General features: G+C 31.6%; 1 long non-coding RNA gene and 1 pseudogene across 2 annotated transcripts in view; both read left to right on the top strand.

The window, feature by feature from the left end:
* Positions 1–11,347: 11,347 nt before the first annotated feature.
* LOC120622088 (uncharacterized) overlaps positions 11,348–21,842 on the top strand; it is a 56,567-nt gene continuing 46,072 nt past the window's right edge. Inside the window, exon 1 of one of the 2 annotated variants that reach the window (XR_005658420.1) lies at positions 11,348–11,419. This is a non-coding gene — a long non-coding RNA (uncharacterized LOC120622088). Of the gene's footprint in view, positions 11,420–18,672; positions 18,795–21,842 lie in introns of those variants that run through there. The other variant, XR_005658419.1, reaches the window with a different exon arrangement.
* On the top strand, positions 19,896–20,014 carry LOC120622501 (uncharacterized; annotated as a pseudogene).

Here is a 21,842-nt window from a genome sequence, read left to right as displayed (position 1 = left end):
CTTTGAGATAATGTGTTTATTTTCCTTCCTTCTTGCATTTGACCATTTTCCTATCCAATCCCCATCATCACTTTCTGTTCAGCTAATACTGTTAGTCTTTGTATTCCATTGTCTCAGGGAAGGTGTGTGGGAGGGCAAGAAGCAGAAATTGCCTTTATGACATCCTAATCAACATTTCCAGATTCCACCTGAGATAGAAAAAAGAAATAAGAATTCAGAACTAATAAATTAGATTTCAAAAATATAAAAAGAAAAGATTGCCTTAAAAGAGTTTTCTACTGGTTGAGAAAAAGAGTTCTCTGGGACTCAGAGCAGTAGAGACTACTTGCGCTGTGTAGCAGCATCCAAGTGACATGACAAGGCCCTAGAAGGAAAATAGTGATGTGATTCAGCTAGGTAGATAACATCTTAGGTTTCAGCCTTTCCTAGTTTGAGAAAAATTCAGCCTTTCAAGCATGCTATAAAACCAGTGGCAATATGCCAATTCTGTACAAGACAGAATAATAGAAGGTAGGGATGACTGAGGATAAAGGGACATTTCCCATCCTACCAACTCCCATTTATTCTTTAACACTGTAAGCCATAGAGCCTTACTATCAACTCTGTGATGAGAAAACAGCTATTTGGAGTTGCTGCGTCAGCATTTTACAGTTATGACAACTCTGCTCACACAGAGTCTGGACATTTAGGACATTTTATCTAAATGTCCAGACTCTGAGCTTCATAGCTACTGCCCAAGAATGATAAAAATACATACTATTACGTTGTTAGTCTTCCCACTTCAAGTTCCTGCTTTGCTTTTCCTAAGGCACTTTTTTAAAAGAACCACTTATAGTTGAGCCTTGGAAAAGTTAATGGCCTACTTCCTAACCACCTTATAAATGTAGTGAATACTTGCTACCCTTTTCTTCTCTTTCTTTCCTGTTTGCTCATGACCTGGAACAGAGGACTGCCATTCACCCAGCTCACTGTGCTTCTCTACCGCACCTTCTCATTGGCTTCTGGTATGTGTTAGTAATAAATATTATGCTTTTACTTCCTTTGTGTGAATGTATTAAAAATGTGTTTTCAATCAAAGGCTATTACATAAAAGTGCATCTAAATATATTTGATATAATATAAAATTTTAATCAAATAAGATTTTAAAAATGATTACTTAAATGAATAGACTGTGATTTAAAAAGTTATTATATACTACATGCTATACTGTTTTATACAATATCTGATGTATATCCTGAACAAAACAGTTTTCTTGAGTCATCATTGCTATTCGTCTCAGAAACAGAACTTTTTTTACTCCTCCAAGCGGGAGGTCAGACGCAGAGGGAGCTACCTGCCAAGAGTGTGGGTGGCTTGTCCCTCCTCATTCAACAGGTTACAATCTGCAATTCTTAGTCTAATACAACAGGAACAGCCTCCCCATGCAACACCATTGCTTTTTCAAAAGTTGTTATGTATCTAAATGCTAAGTGCAAAGCATGAGAGACGAATTGCATGTTCAAGTTGTCCATGACATTACTTTATGTATAACTTATTTCATATAAACTAACTCTAGCAGCATCCTATGGCAAACATGCAAATTTAAGTACTTTTGCTCACTTAAGTTTAGTGAAATGGCCATGTATAAGATTAGCATCAGAAGACCGCATCTCAAATCTCATCTCAGTTGCTATTAACATCAATGCCTTATATAAGTTATTTATCATCTCAGAACTAGCTGTTATACTTGTGAGAATTATAATTCCAAAGTCTCTTATTTGTTTTAAGAATCAAATAACTTAGTACATAACTTATAAACTTCTTTAAGTTATGGCAAATAATCAGGAAGCCATATAAAATTGTAAAGAATTTCAATAATTAAAGACCTATTATTATGAGAAAAAATTTCTTTTTAAGTCATTAGGAAAAAGAAAACTATATACTCACAGATGAAAATTAATTATAAAGGAATATTTAATTACTAATATAGTACATGCTATTTAAAACATTTACTGTATTCATTTAAATATATTATGATTCACATATGAATTCAGCATGGTGTGTTTTATTGGTATAATGATTCACATAATATTTTAAGGTGAAAATTCAATAGATTAAAGTTGCAAAAGTAAAACTGTTCTAGTTTCATGAAAAATTTAAGAAGCCCAGTTAGTTGAACCACAAAAATACAGTGTAGCATAAGAAACATTTTACACCAGTTGGTAAATTCAATGAATTGTGATAATATGCATATTAACATTGAAACCCTCAAAATAAAAAAAAAATCATAATATTATAATCGATATTGTTAAGAAATTACATCTTGACCAACATTTTGATGACTGCTTTTAACTGAAGGGTATTACATAAAACTACACCTAAATATATTTGATATAATATATGCTATAAAATCTTAATCAAATAAGATTTCAAAACTGATTACTTAAATGAACAGACTGATTTAAAAATAGTTATTATATACTACATGCTACACTGTTTTATATAATATCAGATCTATATCCTGAACAAAACAGTTTTCTTGAGTCATTACTATTCGTCTCTGAAACAGAATTTTTTCTCTTAATTCAGCACTCAGCAGTACTGTGAACATATTGATCCGTAATCAACTGCTGACACAGTTATTTGGCTTAAGCCATATATTTACTGAACTGCAAACACAGCATTATGACAAGCATATATAAAACAGTTTTCTAGTACACACAAAAACTCATTGCAAACACTTTATCTAAGTGACAATTTTATCTGCAGTTTTCTTTTTTCAATTTGTTCAGAAAAAGTGTGTATGTTAGCCACCATAAAAATAACTTATTGGTATAAATCATCTCCTAAAATTAATTTTGTGGTTTCTCATTTATAATAAGAATTTTAATAAATTTTAAAAGCCTATGAATAGCACATATTCAATTTAGTTTGATTGTAGAGGATTAGCATTTTGAGTATTAATTTATCAGCAATATCTAAAAATGGTGTGGCAACTTTTCATGTACCAGGGATTTATTAATTTAATTAATATTATACAAATGGTTGCAGTTATAAAGCATTATAATGTACTATAATGCATTTGATACATGGACTCAACTATTCTTCAATATTTTAGCATACCATTAAGCAAATGCATTTTATTTTATTAACAGCTATACTTGTGATAGTTTTAAGGAATTATATTCTTCTTTCATTTGTCTAAATTCACTACGTGGTTATTTTCTAAGGCTTACAACTAGAGAGCTGCAACACACACACACACACACACACACACACACACACACACACAATCTGTTATGTGCCAAGCACTATGCCTGATGCTTAAGAGTTTAAAAACATGAAGAGAGAATTTTTATACATATAGTGTATGATGACTCCTATGAGAACTATATGTATAAGAAATGATATTGGTGTAAAGAAGACATAATTGGTTGTGTTTTTCCTTGATGATCATGAAAGCTTCGCAAAAGAAGAGGTGCAGGCTTTGAGTTTTACTTTGACTTCCATTTGTAGGATGTAAAAAAGTACATTCCATAAAGCAAGAAGTTAACACTTAAAATTACTGAATAAATAACATTATTTTGAGATAATTACATATTAAAAAAAAAAAAACCCTGACCAGTTGGCAGAAAAATATGGGAACTTCTTGAAAACCAGAAACAAAATGAATCACAAATTCACAGATGTGAATGGTCATCGAACTTGGGATATCTTTGAATTTTGACTGCCTTTGGAACTGCATTTAAGGCATTGCACAGATGCTGTAAGATGCTTTGCATGGGACAACAGAGGAAGCCTAGCACTCAGGTAAATGACACATCACTCAACAATTTTAAAGTTTATGATATTCCATGGATAAATTAGAAAAACAAAACACTCTACCAAATGCCATAATTAGCTTGTTTTTTGGTGAAAGGAGCAAAAAGGAAAAATAAAAATTCCCTGCAATACCTAATTACAAACTTATGTTAATTTTGAAGTGAACTTGAAATAACCTGAGTGACCTAAAACTGAAAAGCATAGGTTGTAATTTAAATGAACTCAATTTATAATTACTTCATGGAATTTACAACGTGAAAATTTTTGAAATACAATGTATTCTCAGATTTCTGTGAGGCAGTACCAGGTGATACATTACCTAATGAAAAATAAATTTTAAAATCTATTTAAAAGTCACCATGTGCAAGAATTAGAAATAATATATATCATAGATATATAAGTATAGAGCAAAATCAGACTGCCAAAATAAAAATAAAAATATTGAAACAGTTTGTTACTGCATATAAAACATACAAGTGCAACATGTTCAAAGAAATAGAAATAAACATTAAAAATATGACGATACAACACACTATCAAACAAAAGACAAGACAGAATTTTAAAAGGATCAAGTAAACTTCCAGACAAAAATATGGAAAAGAGAATCAGGCATGAAATATATGCTTTAAAATCAAGATTGATCACAAATGGATATGAAATTAGTAAACCTGACAATAAAACTGAATAAATTAAATATAATGATGCAAAATAGGAAAAAAAAATAAAGTGGAACTACTAAAGAGAGAGGAGATAGCACAGATATTAGAGGAAGAGGATTTTAAATTTCTAATTAGATTGCTGGAAAAAGTAGATGGATAATTGGGAGTAGGTGATAGTCAAAGAAATAATAGGGTGTGTATATTCCAGAATTTTTAATAATTAAAAATCAGGAAGCCCAAAGAATTCCAAGTATGTTTAAAGTAAAGAAAAACTATTCTAAACCTGCTCATGAATATTTAGAAAATATCATAATTAAATGAAATGTCACTTAATTTAATTTAATTTAATTTAATTTAATTTGATTTAATTTGGAGGACGTAATGCGAAGTGTAGACAACTTAAAGATGAAACTGTATCTCATAGGGTGGTTTTTGAAGAAAACCACTCACAATTGTTGCCTCACCCTCATCAAAATGTAATAATGAAATACATGGCATATCTGAATGGGGAAACCTTCCTTTAATCAAACAGTTGGGGAAAGAGGTAGTGCATATCTTCTCTTCATCTTGTTTAATATGGCATGCAAAATGGGAACCTTTGGAATTACCAAAACCCATTCAAGTAGTAAATTTAAAACAATATAGGATGCCTGTTGGGGTGGAGAAGAGTGGCAATTAGGAAATTTTACCAGTTAATTAGTCAGAACTAATTATAAGAAATTTGTTACATATACCTCATTGACTGGAGCCTCTTGGAAAAGCCCGTGATGTCGCTCACCATCCAGAGCTTGAATTCGATGCAGTTTCAAAGTATATGTCATTTGAAAGGGGTTTGTTGGCTTATTATTAAGTTTTCATTGAAACTTCCTCTACTATGGAAGAATATAACATATTTTGAGCTGAAATAACCCTCATTATTGGGTTATGACAAATTCCATTCCCACAGTAATACGAATGCGTAGATTTCCCTCATTAAGTGGAAATGATGTATTCAAGAATATCTAGCATTGGTTACCACTGGAGTGGAAGGGACTACATGAACTGGTGCTGCAATGACTTTTGGCTGGGCAAGCATTAGATCCCCCTCACGAGTTACTTAATTTCATAGCCATAGAGTAATCGGTTATTGAAAGATGCCAGACAATGAGCATGGCTTACAGAAGGTAGATCAAAGGTAAATAGTATTCGGTGTAAAAAAGCAATTTCATTGCAAACAGTTGATGTGCTGTTTGAATGGGAAGAGAAAACATTGATTCACACAATGGGCAAAATTAAGATTGGTGTTTCTTGAAGTACTAAATGGTAACAACATAATGATATGGCTTTTTATGATTCTTGGGCAGTAGCCACTAATTGATGAAAATGTGAAGTTCTTTGTTACGGTAAGCTTCATGAAATTGAAAAGAGAAAATCAAATAGAGTAGAAATAGAAAGTCAAATGATCATGTTGATGGCCATTAAAATTTAGAGAGGGATAGAAACCAGCAAGTAGATGCCTTCATTCACTGTTTGAAAGTTGTCCCATGGGGCATAAGATAAATGACCACACAAGTATTGAAGAAATGCATCTATGTGTAGAAAAAGTATATCTCAATTTCTTTCAGAAGCTCACATTGTAACTAAAAATCATTCTGTTTACTAACATTATCATTTGGGAGTAAAAGCAGCTATGGACTGCTTAGTAGAGGATCTTAGTAGAGGATCTTAGTAGAGGACCATAGGTGGCAAGAGGACCATACAAAAATCCATTTCAGTACAACTAGGCAGTATAAAGAGTAAATATGGCTATGCCCACTAGAGATTTGGGATCCAATTTTAAGTGAGTTTTGCTCTTGATTTATTCCCAAGTCCAGGAGAATATTTGTTGTAAACAAGGACCACTCATGTTTGAAAGGCTAAAAAAATACTAATGTGATTGAAACTAATGTATTTTACAATTTTAGTCCAACTTGTATGTGACTGCTATTAATTGATAAGATTAATTTGATTAATTTAACAGAATAAATTATACTCTGATGGTCAGACATATTGGGAGATTGAATTAAAATCCCTTCAGGACATTTTTCTAAAGGAGAGTGATTAGCAAACCAGGAAGTAAAGTTAGATAATAATTATTTAATTGTTTTATTGAATCAACTTTTTATAAATTTAAATTTCTATAGTAGAAGGAAATAAAAAAGTAGTCACTATGAGGTGTGATTATAAAAACATTTAGGCTTCAACATTTGCTTGGTAAATTTAATCTTTCAATCAATATCCAATCCTCACTGAAAGATAACAATAATTGTTATGTGTCATTTAATTTCATTCTATCAATAGTACAAAGGATGCAGAAAAAAATCATATTCAGCAATTTAGAAACAATCCTCAAGGTAGGTTCTGTATGGCAGAGTTGACAGGTGGACTGGAACAATGTTCTGCTTATCTCTAGTGATTCTGTAAAGATTGGTACTTGGTCAAAATAAGAACTAATGGCTAATTAATGGTATTTAATGAGCTATTTAAAATTAAAAATTCCCTAGGCAGCACCCAGGGCAAACTCATTTATTGGTAGCCTACATTTAGTCTGATTGATTAGTACATTAGTAAATTAAAGCAGGCAGAAATTATTGGTTAATAGGTACATAAAAACACAAAGCTGATAGAGTTCTGGTTTTCTATAACTTTTCAAAATATCAAGATGATGTTTCATATATTTTTACAATAATTATTGATATACCAGCTGCCCACCTCACCCTACCAGTATAGTAACAACCTTCTCTTATTGTTAATTTAGTGTCCACTAGGCTATGAGTAAGTGTTGGTGGTATATTTTCATTAATTTGCCTTGAAAATGATGTGTAAACCAGCTTTCTTCAACACAAACCACTTTTTATATTTTTACTTACCACTCATACCCATTTTTTTCATCTTTATTATTCAACTACATCAATCACTGGTATGTGAGGTCATCGTTTTTTTCTATGAAATACATATATATATTTTAATGAATTTTACCTCTTCTCTTTACTCTCCACTTTTTACTATTATTTTCTTATAAATTACCTATATTACTGTTTGCATTTTACATATGTACAAATCTCTTGTAGAGGTCAAAAGACTATGCTTTTATTTACATTTTTTATTTAACTTTTATTTTATGCTGCCTTCTAATCATCCTTTATTTTATTTCAGGCTATTAATGTTATATGATTTAAAATATTTAATCATGTCATTACTTTAATAGATATTTCCCAAATATTTTTATAAACTTTTCTATTTTTCATATTTTATAACAATTATTTCTTAAAAGTAAAACTAAAATCTTTGATTAAGTAACTTGCATATTATCCATAGTGAGTTCATGATAAGCATCACAATGTGAAATATGCATAATGTAAGAAGTAAATGTTTCATTTACATAATAGAGTACATTTTTCTATTGATGTATTATTATTTGGGATTATAGTGCAAATCTATATTTTAAATTTATGTTGAAAATCTCTATTTGATAACAGATATGACCCTGATATTGGCATAAATAAATCAAAGAAATAGAAATTTGTCATTTGGGGATGGGACTGGGAAATTCAACACAGGGCATTCATTATCAAAGGTTACCAAAACAAGAGATAAGTTTGGAAAGATATTCACTCTCCCTCCCTCCATTCCTCCCTTCCTTCTTTCCTTCCTTCCTGCCCTCTCTCTTTTTTTCCTTACTTCTTTCCTTTTAAAATTTTGAGCCACATAGATTACTCAAGAATTTAATTCTTTGTAAATACTGAAAATCGTCTCCTTTTCCTGTGCATCCTGACTACACAAGTTCTCTATATGAAAAAGCACAGGCAGACACCTGCCTTACTCAAACAACATCACATTTCTGGAAATAATAATTCCTGGGTATGTGTAATAAAAAGAGATATGACTAAAGGAAATATATCACTGAAGAAAATATTAGAGTGTAACTTGTATGGGAGGTAGAAGTACAATATGTACTAGTGATTATTGGCTCACTACTAGCTCATACATCATTTGGAAATATGTTTTTTCCTCATATTTTGGTTTTTGCTTTTATTTGGTTTTAAAGTTAGCTTTCAAGAAACGAAACATAATTCGTAAACCTAAGACAATAACCATTTCTTTAATTGATGGTTTCAGAGGTGAATAATGGCCTTGCATCAGTTCTGACTACCTGGGCCAGGTGTGGCTGACCTCGTCTGAGTTCCCTGCTGGATCGTCAGGTGGCTGGCTTGTCTATGATGGTTCTGCTAAGATGTTTTATCTCCACTTACTGTAGCATCTCATTCTCCAGAAGGTTATCTTTTGTTGTTGTTGTTCAGATGATAGACCAGCCACGAGGAGAGCACAGGCATGAAACGCCTGTTCTAGCCCAAACTCACCTAGTAAAATATTGCTTCTGCTATGTTTTAATTGCTAAATCAAGTCACAGTGCCAGCTCAGATTTTAAGAATGGGGGCCTAATTTCTCCTGTTAAAGTGAGAATTACATAAGAATGGTTACATGTGGAGAGGAATTTCTGGTTATTTTCACAATATGCCATCTTATATCTTACGTAGTTTTTCAGCAATTACTTTCTAAAAGCATGTCAACTAAGTTAGACTGAATTTTTAAAAATTAGTATTTAAATCAATTTTTTTAATGTGAAAAAATTTTTTTTCTCATAACATTGTTTTCATATTGAAACGTTGTACTAAAATTATTTATATGTCCTGAGTGGCAACATATCCTAATTATAGGAAAATAAATCCATATTATTTTAATCCGAATCTATAGTACAGTGGTAAACATTATTGTGCAGTTGTTTTTAATTTAATGTTCATAGATGGCTCTTGGGTCTTAGTAAAACTTTTGAGGGAGAAAGTAAAATTTTTTATGCATATGCATTTTCTAAGTAAATGGTCTACAGTCAGTCAAGTCCGTAAGAGTCTCCTCTACACTCAAGGGTACACAAGCGTTATAGGGAATATTTTTACTCCTTAAAAATACTTCTTATTTCAATAACAGTTGATTTTTAATTTATAAATGTGTTTTAACTTTTACCACAATTTGGGTATCCCACACCTTTAACTGATCATTACTCATTTGCAGTTATTATTGCCCTATTTAATGAATAAGCAAATTATTTAAAATATTTTAAAAATCTGAAAAAGGTATGATAGTAGCAAACTGATATTATGACTAGTATTATGTCTACTCAAAAGGCATTATATTCTTGGCTTTCTATCTGATGACAGATGGCAAGGTTTCTCTTAAATTAAAAGATTGATCAAGCTCTGCATTGCATTAGAGTATTTAAAATTGTAAAGAATCAAAGCCTGAGAGCAGATGGCATACCTGCTGAGGAATTCAAGTGCTCTGATGAGATAATACTGAAATGACAGCAGAGTCTTTTTGCTCTACATATGTAATACTCAATATGAAGAGATTTCAAAACTGCTGTTGGCATCATCTTTGTGATAAAAAGGTGAATATTCTGACTGCATCTGTGGTTGTCTGCCAATTATCTGAGAAATCGAACAAGGGAAAACAGTGTAAATGAATTGCATGTATAATCTCTAAATTTAGATCTTAACTATATTTGAATATTATAATTTAGTCAAGGCAGAGCTTTTAGAGCATCTACCAAAACCATGTGAAGATTTTAATGAGCAAAATCACATAAATAAAGAAAAAAACAGGCGATATGAGACTATTATGTATATTATTATAGTAAATCATATTTTTAAGTAGCAATGAAAATTAGTTACATTATATGTTTGTGCTACCTGCTGTTTTAAATATTTTCAAAAAATTTATAAAATATAAGGAATATACTAAAACATGGAGGATTTCCTGATATTGGAGAAACTCAAATGCATTAATTTTATTATACTTTAAATGTGTACTGAAGTTGCATTACTAAAGTATAAATATTAAGTGTAATTTTATTTAAAAGTACGTGTAAGTTTCAAAGGTATGTTAGAGTTATTTCATACAAGTCAGAGTGAAAGACCATTGTTAAATATTTGGGAATTATGTAAGCCAGTTAATTTCGTGTCTGTTGCTTGCAAGTGACTTTGGTAGTAGATTTTACCATAGAAATAGCAAATGCCATAAATCAGAGTTATTTTTCATCTCTCAAGAAGGTTTTTAAACATTTGCCATCACATCACTGCTTGAAAATAAATCTTTGTAATACATTAAATGCTTTTTAATGCTTTCCTTCTCTCTCAATTATTTCTCTATCTCTCTTGATTTTTGTGAGGTTTTTAATTAAAAAAATTTATAATCGCATTAAAATATAATTTTCTTTTAAATTTTATCAAATATAGCAAATGTATAAATTAAAATTATTCTTTACTATCAGGTGAAATATATGGAAATATACAGTGATAATGGTAATTATTTATAAATCACTTTTTCTAATGCTTCTGTAACAGAGATGATAGAGATCGAAGTGACTAACATCTTGTAACTAGAGGAGCAAATTATGGGAAAATCGACCATGTAGTTAAAAGAAGAAATATACCATTTCTTATTAAAAAATAATAGCATCACATATTTGAAACCTACCCCTGGTGAGAGGTGACTCACCTCCATAAATACTAATGTGCTCTATACAGTCTAACTTTTATGGTTTAATAATTGCTAGGCATATTGATGTAAGAACTGTTTTCAGGTCTACTTTTACCACTTACTCTGTAAGCTCAGGCAGTGTCATGACACAAAAGTGAAGGGCATATACTATATAAGCATAACTATGGCTGCTAGTAGTATCCGTAGCAAATAAAACAAGATTTTCTAGCAAAACAAACCAATCCACATAGGGCCCCGCCTATCAACTATATTCTCTTCCATCCCCTACTGTGACCCCTGCTCAAAACCTATCATTTGAATCTGAGTGTCTCCTGAGATAAGGCTGAAGGGCTGGGGAGGAAGGGGTGTTACAGCGTGTGGAGAGAGACAACAGCTCTGCAACAGTAAGCAAAGCACATTTACTTTCATTTTTTTTAAAGCAGTGTGAGAGTTGTTCACAGTTTCCCCAAGCAGATTTTTGATTTGATTGCGCCTAAAGTTATAGATCAGCCTTGGTCACTCCCACTCCGCAGCTGCAACCGTGTTGCAGGGAGGCTTGCTGCCTCACGAACTCACTCCCTTGCTGTGATATAATTAATTCCTTCTCTTCCCACCCAAGGGATAGTAATTAAAATCAAAGCAATAGTTTGGCAGCTTTAAAAAAAAAAAAATTATTTTATTGTGATAAGAACACTTAACATGAGATCTATCCTTTAACAGATTTTAAACGTATATTCATTATTTCACCTAGTATGATGCCCTTAAGATACATCCATTCTCTCTCATATTGCAAATTTTCTCCTTCTTTTGTCTTGGTTTTTAGGCTGAATTGTTTCCCACATTTCTTTATCAATTTATCATATGTCAGTGGACATGTAGGTTGTGCCCCTATCTTGGGTATTGTAAGCAGTACTGCAATTGTCACGGGGTGCAGATTCTCTTTGAGATCCTGATTTCAATTCTTTTGGATGAATCACAGAACACTATTGATGCGGATACAAGATGGTGTAGCTGCTGAGGAAAACTATATGGAATTTCCCCAAAACATTAAAAATAGAACTGCCCTATGATCCAGCAATCCCACTTCTGGATATTTATCCAAATACATTGAGCACCTTGTTTCAATTGTCCTTATTGTCATTCGACCTCTAATAATCCATTAACAAATAGGATTCTTACTCTTCAGCAGGAGCCCTTATTCTCCCCCAGTCAGTCACTCACCATGAGTCAGAGCATCTGACATAAAATTCCATTCAATCTTCTTTTATGTCTTAATCTGGCTTGTGGAGAGTCTTTTTACTTTCTCTTTTAGAAGGCTTGTCTCTATCAGCATTCTATCCTCATCATCCAAAATTCAAGAACCGTGATGGGTCCCAAATTTATCCTACTTTTAAGCTAACATTAGGCCATCACAGTTTCATGGAAGCTAGAAGACAACTAAGACTTCTGTGTCAAAGATAAAGAACTTTATCCCTCATGGCACAGCAAGCAGCATTAGCTTTATGTTCATAATGGCTCCTTTTGCTCCCAGATTCTTACTGGAATGATACAGAGGAAAGCCTAGGTGATGATATTGCATAATAGCTAAGGAATTCTAGAAACCCCAGTATTTTTTAGAGGTTAGAAGCAAACTTGCCCACTCTGTGCTTGGAAAGGAAACATCGTCTTTTTCTTTCTAAACAGCAAACAAATTCGACCTCTGCCTTGTAGTTAACTGTGTCTAACTTCCAAGGCTATTTGCTCTGAAGACACACTTGAATAGATCAAGACTGTCAGTCCATTTTCCTTGCAAGACTTGAAGAAATGTGAAAGACCAAAGGAGTGTTGTCCTAAAACAAGAACCATCTCACACAAAGACAAACTCTCCTCAATTCAACCCTCTCGGGGGTTCTGGCAAAGGAATAAAGATCTGGCCATTTTGGCCCACCACATGAAATCTGTGATGGCTATGTATGTTCCAGAACTCCCTGTGGGATTGGCCAAGGACTTATTCAGTCTGCATCATGCTGCATCTTCTCCCTTAGCCAATTCATACTTCCTCTCTTCCACTTTTCAGACGTTGATCCTTAATCTCTAATACATATGTAAAACCATAAACCGTGCTCAATGTCTGCTTCCAGAAAGCTCATCCTGTGACAGGCAACCTGTTTCTGCTCTTATTAGTGTTCATTGCTGCCACAGGCCCTTGAGCCTGCGTGTTCTGCTCTTTTAAGTCTATTACTACTCTGCCACCCAGTTTTCTATTTTTCAGAATTCTCCTGTATCATTTAGTTCTTGTTGTTTCCTCTTTAGGTAGTTTTCTCTTAGATTATAGTTTCCCACTTCTTGTTGACTTTTTTGTTGTTGTTTATTTGTTTGAAGAGACAAAGACAATAGTGGATGTAACTATCATGTTTAACTAGATATTTCTGGCTTAGTTTTCGGTTTAATGTATTTTTTCAAAGTCTTCTTAATATTTATTTCTATATTATTTTACATAAAACAGGCTTTCTTAATTTAGATCAGAAGTAAAACAAATATATAAAATTTATTGTTGTTTACAACATGAATATCTTTCAAGGCTATTTTCTTCTTAGATTTTGTGGGAGTCTTCTCCTTGTATACTATAAAGTTATTGAATTAATTCATTATTAGTTTTCTTCTCCTATCTTATTTGCCTGTTTTATTTTATGCTGTGTTCCCTATCTGTGCCAGCAGATTTGTTGGGCCATGCTTATCATTATGAAAAGCGAGCCTGCATTCAGTTAATCTGGCCTCTCTGAACCCACCCGCTGCTTCTGCGGCCTGAGGTTTTCTGCTTTAAGAGTTGCCGTACATGTGACTGCAGCAGACCAGAGACTGTGCATAGAAAGGCAACAAAAATGAGATTTTAAAAATGCAGTTTTCATTCATATTCTCTGATTTTTATGTTACAGACTTTTCGCAAAATAGCATTTAAATCAAGCTAAAAATATTTTAAATAAGAGCTGTAATTTGTTTATAGTTTTTAAAAATTATATACCCTTAATTACAAACTACAGAATTTTGTATGTGTGTATGTATATATAATTACATATTATTTTATATACCTGGATAATATACTGTAATATATATATACACATGTACATAATACATATACTGTAATATGTATACATACATACATACATATATATGTTATGATGACATATCAATAAAATTGAACTATGAACATTCATATAGTTAAAATGCTTACATGAATACATCTTATTGATTCATTTGGTAGTTTCTTTGTGGTAATCCTTATGTGTTAATCTTTTTGTTTTAAATATGTCTCAAGAATTCTCTTCCTGTTTATGTTTAAATTATGTTAAACTCTCTACTGCCAATTTATTATTGGCAAAAACACAATAACAACTCCAAAATGCTAAGTTAACATGAAAAGCATCACTTTTGCAAAATAATTTAGTTAAAATTCTATTTAATTCTTGAAACTACTCTTATGGATAGAAACTGCTGTCACCTTTCATCTCTCTATTCAATTTGTTAAGAAGTATGCTTTTGCTTACTTCTCTGTGCATGCTAAGAGAACAGAGATTTACCTATGCTATTGTCCAAAGTACAAGAAGGATTCTTAATAGCATTACTACAAAACTAAAAATAATGTCTTGTTGAAATAAATTACCTTAGAATATAAGCAGAGAAATCGATGCTACCTTTAGATAACAGTTAAAAGCAAATAATCAAAAAATCTCCAGCAAAAGAAAATTACTAAGAACAAAAACCCTATGACTTAGCTGGCTCACATTAATTTGGTTCTAAGATTTAACATAAAAATACACACGTTCATGAATTATGTATTAATTCTGAAATTTTATTATCAACAATTTTAATTGATAATATATTGGTTATTTTCATTTCAAATACACATAAAATTTTTAATAGCTTGAAAATGTAATGCCACAATAATCTTCACTTTATGTACATATATAATCGTATATACTACAAAAGCCCATTTTAACTGTGCATTTTAACTGAAGTTATAATCAGGTTTCTCAGTCAGAGTGCAGTGAAATTATCATGTTCTTAGAACAACGATGGATTTTGAAAGTCAAGTAGTAAACCACAGTCTCAGAAAAATGCCAAAGAGAATTACGCATAAATAATCAGCAACATTTAGGTTCAATAAAGAACGATGAGAGAGTCTAAAAAAGGAATGTCAAAATGATGGGTAAGCTCCCTAGACACCTACACAATTCCTATTTTTAGGTATTCTTAAAGAGATAAAAGTTGCTAAGATTAAGTTTCTTTTTCAGACAGCTTTTATTACCTAAATTTACTGTATATTGCAGACTCTTCTGAACTACAGTTTAAGATTTTGTTCATAGCATAGTTTCCTTTGTAAAGCAGATTGGTACAGTCCCATACAGAATACATTTTCATTAATTAATTAGTGATCTGGAAGATTTTTTTTCAGGAGACATTTGATTACTGGATTTGTATATGTCGTTTGATTTATATTTGGTTTTTATTATTGACATTTGCCTCTTAGGCCTTGCGTTATATTTTCATTTCTATTGCTATTAACATAATTGAAAAAGGAATTAAACAGAAGCCAATAATAAACCATATGTTTTGGTAAATAATTTAGATTTCCATTTTAATCTTAATCTTTATTCCTCTCATACAACATCATTCATTTAGCAAAATAAAATTCTGCCAATATTAGAATTTCTCATCTAACATTTCAAAACCTCAGAACTACTTTTAGAGAAGTAAAGTAGACAAAACCCTTAGAATTAAAAAATGACTGATAGTAGCCATTGGATTCAAGTGCCTAATCACAGAGATGTAGAAAACACAAACCTGGAGATGAAAATTTTTAGAAACTTGTAGGCCTTGCAGACAGAACCATTATTATCTTGTTCTCACATCAGAGGAATATTCGCTCCCTTATATTTCCCTTAGACCACGCTTCAAAAAAGTGAGTAAATTCTTGTTCACAGGTCAAAGACACATTTTTCTTCACCTTTCTACCATGTGCATTGAAGAAGTCCCTTCATTTTTATAATGCTCTTAAACCACAATTTCCTACACTCTTGATTGTGGGAGGATCTTCATCATCGGTGTTCTCCACCTTGCTGTGTTTTTTTCACCCCACTGCTCTGTTATTCTGGCCTTGCTCATAGTGCCGCCATTTTCCTTCCATGTATTTTCTCTTTACTGGTAAAAGAAAAGAATGCAAGTAGCCTGAGAGAAAAATAATTTAAAAAATAATAATAACTAAGGTACAGTTTAACAGAAGAAGCATTGTTTACACTGCTTACCTAAATGCATTAAAATAACAGCTATTATTTTATCTGTTGTGTTATATTATCTGGCTTGTTGGCCTGGTTCATCAAATCCCTGAAGGCAGGAATTATTCAATGTATAAACTTCTACATTAATTCTTCAGATGCTATAGGTGGTACACACACAAAGAGCATAATGTGGTAATGAGAACAGGCAATGTGATAGTAATTGTTTTATTACTGTTATTATTAGCATTACTATAATTAACATTATCTATTCTGATTAATAATATCATATTGAGACTGATGATATGAAGGCCAGAAAAATTAAATTTCCTGTGACATTCTAGGTCAACTAAACAAAACAAAAAATAGGAGAACTAAAATTATAGGTTATAAGTCAAGGTAAAATATTACTGAAATATGAGCTAGTAGTCGAGTAGTCAGCTATTGAAACAATAAAAAAAAGAATATTTTAAATTTTATTTTATTTTATATATAAATAATATATAATTGGTTTGAGGCAAAAGATGGATCAAAAATCTAAATGAATAAAATATTTTTAAAATATAAATAGTTTAAAAAGTTTTTTTCTAAAAATGGAACTTCATGAAGGGCAGAAAAGTTTATCAACAATTCCCATTATGATCTTGGAATACCAGTTTAAAGGTACTTTATAAGCTCTACATGTTCATTAATACAAATTGTAATTATGAATTAAGAAAATGTAGTTTTTCCATAAGAAAACTATGGAAAGAATTAATAAAGTTAATGTTAGAATTTTAGGAATCAGCCAAAAGAGGTTAAGATAAATATAGATCTAACATACATCTAATAGTAAAAAACAGAATGAATTTATAGAATGAAAGAGGAGTCATTTAAAGAGATAATGGACCTGGAAATATAGATGAATCATCAGTTTGAAGATTCATGTCAAGTCCCAGACCTATACGTAGATTCAGCTAAACCATAAAAATATCTCATAACCAAAATTACACATATTTTTAGAGTTGTCCTCTCAAGTATTCTGAACTCTAATCAAAACATATCAGTAGAGGTAATAGAGATATGTGAAGTGCACCTGTTCCCTTTTCTCTAGGCTTTAATCATTTTTGCAGGTGAATCAGCTGGTTTATGAAATATATAATATTATAACACTTTAGTTTATATACAACTTTCCAATATTTCTTAAGGAACATAGTAGAACTATATTCAAAAAGAGATATATCAGAAAGTCATAAGTACGAATTGATAACAAAGTGACAAACAGCAGATCACTACTACCATGAAATAGGTACAAATTATACCTTCACTGACTTTGTAATAAAATTTAGCTCTCAGTACTTATTGGGCTTTTTTGGAACATTGGGTGAAGCTCTCATGATCTTGAAGTCTCATTCATGGTTTCTAATTTTTTTAATTGAGGGAGGTGCAAAGGAGTTATTTTAGAGTAAAGAAAAAAAAGGAAAAGAATTAGAGGTGCAAACATCTTTTGTTTAGAGGCTAATTTTGAACTGAGAATTGGCTTCATCAATGTATATCAACTGTTTAGTTACTATCACTATATAAAAAATTACTTGGACACAGCTACTGAAGACATTTTATTTTTTATTTTTTATTTTTCGTTTTTGGAAGTAATTGTGTGTGAGGGGAAAAGGGAGCAAAGACATATTTAGTGCCAAACTACAAGATTATGGTAGAGATGCTGAGTGCTCACCAAATATTTCAGTGCCCCTTTACATTTCCCAGAATCCCTCAAAGTAAGTTTGAAATCACCAGAATTCATGTGGCTAAAGAATCGTGAGCCTGTGACTTCCAGGATGAGGAGAATAAAACCAGTATGTCTGCCCTCCGTCTTCTTTCCCCGTGCAGTGCAGATAGTGGCCACTAGATGGTGGAACCACAATTGTGAAATACTCTGAAAGAACAGTTACTGCATAGAATGAAGATGGTTTGTAAAGTGATCAACTAAACCAGTATTCTTTAATGAGAAATATACTTTGCTTTTGTTATGCCACTGAGATCTTAGCATTTATCACTTAAGGAAGTTAATGTTAATTATCCTGATTAGCACAAATCATTAAAGTATTGAACCTAAAAAAATATCCCAAATCTGTCCACATTTATGAAAAATATATAAAACTTGATTGCAGCTTAAGGTTACTAAGACTATTACCTTTATATCGTCTACATATTCTTTCTAAAATTTTATATATTTTCCAAAAATTTTGGCTACTTTTATGATTATGAATGCCATTAAGCTAAATAGAAATATACTTGGAAGGAATAAAATTAATGAAAAACAGATATACTTGATCTTTTAAATGTTTTATTAAATAATTTTTATTTCATACACAAAAGTATATAATTCATAAATTGTCTTCTTTTTATATTTCCTCCACCGGGCACTGACAATGTCACGAGCATTCTAGTCATGGCCCAGAGATTATTCAGCATCTGAGCTCCCTTGTGTTCCCTGACTACCACTAGCAGTCCCCAAGGTAACAGCTCTCCTGACGTCTTGACATTGCAGGTCAGTTTTACTTGTGTTTATGCTTTATATAGATGAAATCATGCAGTATGTATTCTTGGTGCTTGGCTTCTTTTCCTCAGAGTTATAGTTGAGAAATGCATCTATATTTTTCCAGATAACTGTAGATGGTTTAATAACTAGATTTTACTTGCTTTAGAATTATTCTTCAGTTATAGTTATAACTAAAAGTAAAGATTATCTGCAGTGGGGTGTAAAGAATAGTTATTTGTTTCATGAATATTCAAAAAATAACTATAATAGTAACTATAAAAATAATCTTAAACTTTACTTAGTAGGACTAATTCTCACAGTAATATTAATTTAACATTTCTAGAAAAACTTTCTATGTATTGTAGATTGATGTTGGGGGATAGTTTTCTCATTGTAGGAGAAGAGTGAAAAATATGGAATGTGAAAAGGTTAGAAAGAAGTTGTGGTTTTATATTGGAGATCAGATTTTCAGTATAAATTTATTAATTTAATACAGACACGTATAGAAACATAAATGTGTCTTTGTATGCACATATATGTGGATATTCCATAACTCTGTTTGCTGAAAGGGCCTAGAAACAATGTCTTCTGGAACTATCAGTGACAATGAGACTATCTCAACCCTGATTTTGATTTCTAAATACCAATACCATTCCTCAAAAAAATAACCAAAGTAACTTGGAGCAATGGATGGTGAGTTTATATCTCAGGCAGAGAAAGTATGAGCCACAAATACAGCATCCTGTTGTGCCAGAAAGTAAGGGAGTTGTCAAAAAATTAAGGGACATTGTCAAAATGATACATGAGCTAGATCGAAGGGGCTCCATCTAGACAAATCAAGAACAAATTGAACATCAAAACAAATACTAGCATTTAAGATTACAACCCACTAAAATTAAAAACGAAACTCCCGAGTCCATCCAGATAATAAATAAATAAGAATAAATTATAAATTAATGATACATATATAAGAAAGAATAGCTTCCATTACAGTAGAATATTAACTATTAAAGGATTAAGAAAGACTAACATTAAAATAATGTTTTTAAACCATAATAATAATAATTTATTTACACATTAATTAGCTATGAATGTTAATTAAACTTGAGGGTCTATGGCCATGCCACTCTAAACAAGCCCAATCCCGTCTGATCTCGGACGCTAAGTGGGGTCGGGCCTGGTTAGTACTTGGATGGGAGACCATCTAGGAAGACCAAGTACTGTAGGTGTAAAAAATAAAAAAAATAAGGGATTGTAAGCTGACAAAGTCCTTGCAATCTGTGAGATCAACCAAGGTTCACCTCGCCTAAAAAATAAATAAATAAAACTATAAAAAAAATTAAAACTTGTGGGCTGAATATTAATGAAAAGAATATTTACATAATTCCAAAGTGCATGCCTATATATAGAGAAAATGAAAATAATTAAGAAAACATCACAATTTAACAGTTGGATAATGTGGTGACGACTATACTTTTTCGGATAAACTTGCAAGATTTCTTTAGGTTTGAAATTATCTCAAAATTATAAAATCACTTTGTTAAGTTGTCTTTCTTCACTTTTACTTGCTTTAAAACTCAGAGTCTAAATTCTGATAAAGTAAACACAGAAAACAAAAATACATTTCTATCAAAGACCAATGAGTTAGAAACCATCAGAATTAAAATACTAAATCAGGGTTTGTGATTTGAAATATATAAGAACATGAGATAAAGTTTTCATTTATGGTCTTTGGATGATGTGCTAGGACATCTTTCTAATAGGTGTAGGTTATATTGATGACTTGCTCCCTGAGAACAGCAGTGATTTTTGCACATTTGAATGATTGATATTTGCATTAAAACTACAGGTTCAATAACATACTCAGTTAATTTTGTGCTCCACAGGATTTTAGATTTACTTTACACTGTAGTTTCTTTGATTTATTTTCTATTAATAGCAATTCGTGTCATCAAATTTAATAAAATGGGTTAAGCTAATATGCTCCTCCTCTGGAATATGTACTTAAAGAAAGATTTATTAAAAACCTTATCTAACTATCCTCAAATATATTTTCAAAATTCAGAGTATCATATAAAGAATTATTTTATTCAAAACCTGTAATTCTTTAGAGGTTTATTTGATTGTGTATGTCTTTTTTTAAAATTGTCTCCTGCTCAGAATTATCAATGTTTCATTTGTCTTTATCAATTCATCACTTTCACATACAAATTAAAATCTATGCTACTTCCGCTTACAATTTTCAAAGTCGTTATAGTCCCCTATCATAATTAATTACCTAAAAAAATATTCATATTGGATTTAAGTATAATAGGATCAACACAGTTATTTATATGTAGTAGAATCTAGGTATTTGAGAATTTAATATTTCTCTCCTTCCTTTTTAACTATTTTGAGTGGTCTAGAGATAGATGAGATATCCTTGTAAACAATTTATAATGATGTTTTGAATTGAATTATGTAGACCATGAAGTCGGTAGGTGTATTCTAGATAATTGAGTAGTAATTACTTTGGGCACTGACCTATTGTTTTAGAGTCTTCTTACTGCTACTCACGTGTTTTACTTAGACCCCACCAAAAATAATCCATGAATTGTCACTGTTTTTATTTATTAATATAATTATAACATATAATAAGAGAACTGAGAAAAACAATATGTGCTATTTGTTCAAGACAACAAGTGGCAGAGATGAGCTCAGACTCCAGTGCTGCAGATAATAGAGTGCAGTGCATTAAGATCAGGACTTTGGATCCAAACTTCTTCAGGGACTTAACCCTACATCACTGTCAAATAGACGAACTCCTGCTACCATCTATTCTCTCCCGTATTTCTTCCCCATATTACTTTGGGCTTTCTTTTCTCCAGTAGAATGTTTATCTTTCTACTTCCTGAATCACATTACTATATACTATTTCCATGACATGAATTTAAACTTTTGTATGCACTCTCACTGACTATTCCTTTTACAACTTATTCTGAAATCTGAGCCTTTATTACTGAGAAACACTTCCAGACAATCCCTTTCATGGCTTTGAACCACATATTATCTCTAAAA

Source organism: Pteropus medius, unplaced genomic scaffold (genome assembly GCF_902729225.1).
Source record: "Pteropus medius unplaced genomic scaffold, Ma_sr-lr_union100, whole genome shotgun sequence".
NCBI classification, from domain to species: domain Eukaryota; kingdom Metazoa; phylum Chordata; class Mammalia; order Chiroptera; family Pteropodidae; genus Pteropus; species Pteropus medius.
Note: the sequence above shows the minus strand (reverse complement) of the source record. Positions and strands in the feature narration are given on the sequence as shown.